This window comes from Arachis duranensis, chromosome 9, assembly GCF_000817695.3.
Source record: "Arachis duranensis cultivar V14167 chromosome 9, aradu.V14167.gnm2.J7QH, whole genome shotgun sequence".
Taxonomy (NCBI): Eukaryota; Viridiplantae; Streptophyta; class Magnoliopsida; order Fabales; family Fabaceae; genus Arachis; species Arachis duranensis.
The window spans coordinates 39,798,460-39,805,010 of NC_029780.3; positions in this window are offsets into that span (position 1 = coordinate 39,798,460).

Consider the following 6,551-nt stretch of genomic DNA (forward strand, 5'->3'; position numbering starts at 1 on the left):
AATTCTGAGGCAGATTTGCAACGCCGGTTTGGGCCATCAAATCTCGAGCAAAGTATGGACTATTATACATTGCTGGAAAGCTCAGGATGTCTACTTTCCAATGCCGTTGAGAACGCGCCAATTGGGCTTCTGTAGCTCCAGAAAATCCGCTTCGAGTGCAGGGAGGTCAGAATCCAACAGCATCTGCAGTCCTTTTTAGTCTCTGAATCAGATTTTTGCTCAGGTCCCTCAATTTCAGCCAGAAAATACCTGAAATCACAGAAAAACACACAAACTCATAGTAAAGTCCAGAAAAGTGAATTTTAACTAAAAACTACTAAAAATATACTAAAAACTAACTAGATCATACTAAAAACATACTAAAAACAATGCCAAAAAGCGTACAAATTATCCGCTCATCAGCGGTGCATGTCCAAACTCCCTAACATGCTCCATATCCTCCAAGTGATAGATCTGTCAATATCAATATGAGTATCGCCATCGATGTGGACTTGGGCCTCAGCAAACAGGCGAAAGATGAGGTGAGAGAAGGCCAATCTCGCAGAGGTGGAGGCCTTCTTGGCTTTTTGGTACAGCTCCTGAGGAATCACACGATGTACCTCTACCTCATTACCGAGTGATGCAATGAATCATCACAGCTCGGTCAATAGTAACCTCGGAACGGTTACTCGTAGGAATGATAGAGTGCTGAATGAACTCCAACCACCCCCAAGTAACTGGCCTCAGATCGTACCTGCCCAGTTGGTATGGCTGACCTCTGGCGTCCCTCTTAAAATAATCTCGTCGATTAGAAATTTCATATAATAATCTCGTCGAAGTGTAGTTCCCAATCAACAAACAATCCTCTATCAAAGTTTAACTCTGGTTGTCACAAGTTCAACCCAATAAAAATAACCGAGAGTATTAGTCCCGGGTCATTCTCTCTAGGATTTGCAATCGAATGCTCAATTATTGGTTATGAGTTTCACGGGTTTGGTTGATAAAGAAACAAGAATTTAAATGACAAGAAAATAAAGCAAACAATTAAAGATAACAATTACTAAAAAGAGGCATTCATGGCAAGGATTGAGAATATATGCTTTCTATCCTAGTAATTAATTATCATACAAGAATTAACAAGAGCTAATCCTATTTAGTCGTCTCCAACATAGGAAGAAGGTATATTGTTATCTTCATATTGAGAGAAAGTCAAATAGGACTAGTTAATCTCAATCCATAAGTCCTAATCAACTTACTAATTGAATTAGCAAGAGATTAGAGTCAATGGAAATAATATTAACTAACAACTCTAGATTACCAATCTAAATTGGGTATTGATTACTCAAGATTGCCTAATTTCTCTTTCCAAGCCAAGAATGCTCAAAAAGCTACTTTAACATCCAACCAAGCATTTTGTCAAACACTTGGAAGGCATAAAAGAAAAGCATCATAAAATAACAAGAACTATAAAATCTAATAACTACTAATTTCAAAGAAACAATAATAATAACTCAATTAAACAAGAAAGAAACATAAAATATAAATTGCATTAAATGAAAATCAAAGTAACAAAAGTGCTCATAAACATAAAAGAGACATAAAAGGAAAATTAACAATGTAAACTAAGAGAACAAAGATGTATGAACAAGAAATTGCAAAGAAAAGTAGATGAAAACAAGAAATAAAACCTAAATTAAAGAGAGTTTAACCTAAATCTACCCTAATTCTAGAGAGAAGAGGGAGCTTCTCTCTCTAGAAACTACCTAAAGCATAGTCCTAAGCTAATCTAATTGCTCCTCCCTTTGTCCAATCTTGACTTCTACATCAAATAGCCTCAGAAATGAGTTTGATTTGGGCTTGGAAAGCTAAGCAATCACCCCAACGTATTCACTTTAATGAGGTTATGTGATCAGCGTCACACGTGCGTGTGGACGACGCGTGCGCGTCGCTTGCTGATTCCCTCCTCACGCGTACGCATGGGTGACGCATGCGCATGGATTTGCAAATGTAGAAGGTGAAGATAGAGGATCAAAGACCATTGGGAATGTTACAACCACTTGAGATTCCTATTGGAAGTAGGAAGGAGTTGCAATGGAATTTGTAAATGGTTTGTTGAGGACTAAGTCGGGATTTCATGTATTTTGGGTGATCGTGGATTGCTTAACCAAGTTCGCTCACTCTCTGCCTATCCAAGTGAAATATTCATTGGAAGAGTTGGCAAGATTGTACACCAAAAAAATTGTAAGGTTGCACGATGTGCAATAGACAGTAGTATCAGATCGAGATCCCCGATTCATATCAAGGTTTTGGGAAAATTTTCAGAGAGTTTTTGGTATGAGACTATGTCTCAGCACGGTGTATCATCCACAAACAGATGGACAGTTGAAAGGGACTATTCAGACGTTGGAAGATATGCTAAAGGCGTGTGTGTTGGATTAACCGAGAAGTTGGAACCGTTACATGCCATTGGTGGAGTTGATTGGGAGCATTTGAATTGAGTTTGGTGGATTGTTGGTAATTGGAAGCTTGTTGGATTCAAATCTTGGTGCTTTGTGCATATTGGGAATCGGCCAAGGTATGATTTCGGTTTTCTTTATGTAATATGTAATGTTTCATGAAACTTAGGCTAGTGGACCTTAAGATAGGTTGAATTGTTGATTAATTATAATGTTTAATGTTGTTGTTGATGATTGATGATAATTAATGAAGTTGTTGTTGATGAATGATGGGGATTATGAGAATTTATGATGATAAGTTAATATACAATGTTTGTGATGGTTTTGAATGGTGTACATGTGAATATTTGATGTTTGGTGTGAAGATTATGGAGAATAGTGGTATACGAGTGGAAATTTTAAAAAGGAGCTGATAACTTGAAAATAATGGTTAGATGTGGTGTGGTTGACTAATGGTACAAGTGTAATTGGTAGAGTGTAACAATGAGTAGGATTGAGCTTTGGTATGGTTGAAATGGAATAAGACTTGTGAGTTTGAAAATTTTGAAAGTTTGCACAATTTGGTAAAATCATGTTTTAAGCCAACTTTGGTGAGCCATAACTTAGCCCTCAAAGATTGGATTTGAGTGAACTTTATCTTAAATTAAAGATAATTAAGAGAGCTTTAAATCGATATAGAGATGAGTAAAATTGAAATTTTGTAGAGACAATTATGGGTGTTGGAAGTTAGGGGGAGAAATCTAATTTCTGTGATGTTGCAGAAAATTGAAAAATCTGTCTTTTGTGCCCACAAACACAACAGAGTGAGTGTTGCTACTCGTGCGTATGCACAAGGCGCACACCCCGAAAAATTTGCATGTTGTGCGTACGCACAAGCTGGGAAAGACATTCTGTTGCGTGTGTAAGCAAACATCATGCGTATGCACAAGCCCCTTTTTTTCAATAAAAATTATGTTTTTACTCGTTTTATCTTCCCGAGAAGCTTGTAAACTTCTGTAACGCTTGTTTAAGATCCCTTAACTTGTTTTTAGGCTTTGAAATATAGGAGAGTACAATAAGTGAATTTAACTAGATATTTTCTGGTAATAAGTTAGAAGACGAAGATTTAGGTTTCTGAAATACTGAGGATGGACTAGTTGGATAATTTAACGGAGTACTATATTGACAATGAACTTGTGAACTTGAGGAATTCAGGAGTTATTTGGGACTTAGAAATGAATGAGTATAGTTAATGAGATTGATGACTTGAGTATGAATGGACTTGCACTTAATAGATAGTGATCACTGTGATATACTATATACTATACTGATATTTTTGAGTCATTATGATCCTGGCAAGGATGGTGGTTAATCCCGCCTGTCGAGGTTGTGGCGTTGGTGTAAGGATGGCAGTAAATCCCGCTTACGTTGAGATGTAAGGTATGTGGCAGAGTACCCCACTCGCATCCTTTTGGATCACAAGTGTGTGCCGGGCACTATATCCTTTTGATAGTGTGTCGGGCACTACATCATTGGGGGGTTCCCATTTATATTTGTGATCGAAAGACGACATTCCCATGGTAATGTGTCGGGTTGGCAGTTGAACCGATAATTCACAGCCAATATGATAGGAATTCATCATGTGCATTTTCTATATGTTTGATTGCTTTATCTACTTGCATTTTATGCCTAACTGTATAACATACTTAATTGCTTCTTGATTTACTTGCTATATATGAATATTACTTATGTATTAATTGTACGCAATTACTTGTGATTTCTATTGGGACTGAGGCGGCTCCAAATACCCGACGCGGTGAGGTCACTGCTTTTAGAAGCACTGACCAAGAAAGATAATATCTCAACGGATTCCCAAGATATAAGATATGATAAGGTTTTCACCCCCAAAGAGGCCACCAAACCTCTGCTATAAGTATACTGGAGCTCCCAAGTATAACTCACGTTTTAATCTATTAAAAACCTGTTGAAAGCCCTTACTAACTTAAGTATTGGAGTCTCTTGCAGGTACCACTACCCACCTCCTCACGAGAAACTCAAACAGGCGGCACCTTGACATTAACAAGTCGGACGCTACCACTCGAATGGACTTGGACCTCACGTTCAGACCCGATTCAATGTTTCAGGTAACCCTTGGAAATTTTCAAGTTTAGTACAAAAACCAGAGAGTTGTGCACGTAGTGTGCTGACGATGTGTACATGTCGGACCTCATTTCTGCCATGCACTTGTACGCGTGACTTGAAGCATACGTGTAATCACCGTCTCTTTTAGTTAGTTAGTTAGTTAGTTATTTAGTTTGTTTGATTTATATTTATTTTTTTGTTTTTCATTATAAGTGTTGGAATATTAATTTTGCTGCTGTTTATTGGTGCTGATTACTGATAGGATATTATTTTAACATCATTATTGTTAATTTTCATTGTTGGAATTCTTTGTTGAGGTTATAATTTGTTACTTGGTTTTGAATTGATCATGCTTAACATTTGTGTATACCAAGTACTTATAACATTGCCTTCAAAAATGTTTTTACATTTTTAAATTGCATATTTTGGCCAGCATGTAATTTGATTTCATTCACCATGATGAGGCAATTACTTTTCTTTGATGCATTTTTTATTAGATGTTGTTGATTGATCTTTATTTACGTCACCTATTTCATGCATTGAGATTTTTGGAATTATGAAAATGGATCAAAAGCTTACCTAGTGACATATTTTTGAGCTTGGTAAAGCTTTGTGGACCATGTTTGCTATGTGATTGATTTTAATTTCTATCTTCTTTTTCCTAAGTTCCATAGCACCCATGTCTTCCACTTCTATGTCAATTAGGTGATTTAAATAAAATTCAAAGTGTGTCATTGATTGATGTGTAAGTTTCATATTTTGTTTTGACCATTAAGTTTCCTTTCACATCAATCAATGTTCATTCATCATCCATTTCATAATTGCTTGATTGCTTTCATGCTTCTTCACTACTCGTTTGGTTGTATTGACCTACAAGTTTTCTTTAGAGTATCTCAAGCACACTAGAATGAGTAAAGTGTATGCTTTCTTTTGTGTACTTGTGACATAACTTTTAATATCAGTGTGTGTGTGTTCTAAACCGCATGCAACTTAGAACTCACACACTATTTTTTCTTAATGTCACACTAATTCACTCACTCCATTCTAGTGGTTCTTACCTCATTCCAATAATTTATGCTTCCATACTTTTGCATTTTCTCATCTTACTGTGCTATTTTCTATTTTTCATAGGTGAGTCATCATAAGCAAAGACGAAAGTGGAAGAAAGAACACGCAGCAGTCGGTTGATCCATCAGCTGAAGGTGGCAACTCGAAAAGTCGCCGTACCCCCTTGCTCATCTTTGGAATGCACCGAGGATGGTGCAAAATTTTAAGTATGGGGTGGTCGTATGACCAAATCGACCGTTTTTGAGTGACAAATTTCTAATTCCAACACTTTTGCATGTCATTTTTAAGTCATTTATAATTTTTAGTTGTATTTCCTTAGTTTGCATATGTATAATAAGCTTAGCCAAAATATTGAAATTTTCAAAAAAAAATCATCTATAGGGCACCCCAATTGATTTGAAAAAAATTTTTTGGAACTTGCTTGAATTATATATTGTGGAACATGTTTTGAGCTAAGAACACACAACCTTGTGAGTTTTGAGCCTAATTGTGTGGTTACATCATATAACCACTATATTCATTCTTGTGTGTATTATTCTCTTTCTATAATTGCAATATTTGATTTGTTTGATTCTTTATGTCCATTATTTTGTATATGAATGCATTTATATGATTGAGGCCATCATTTCAATTAGCTCACTTGTCCAAATAGCTTTACCTTTTATCTACCATTGTTAGCCAACTTTGAGCCTATGTTAAATCCCTTTTGTTCTTAATTTTAGCACATTACAAGCCTTAAAGCGAAAAATAATAAATGTTCCTTGTTTGGATCTTTGATTAGCTTAGGCTGGTGTTTATCATTCAATTGTGGGAAATTTGGGAACATTGGTTGAGGTAAAAGTATACTTTGAGTTTTTCATTGAAAATCGTGGGAATTGGGTACATACTCATGCATCAAATGTTTAAACCATATGCATTGCTACCTTT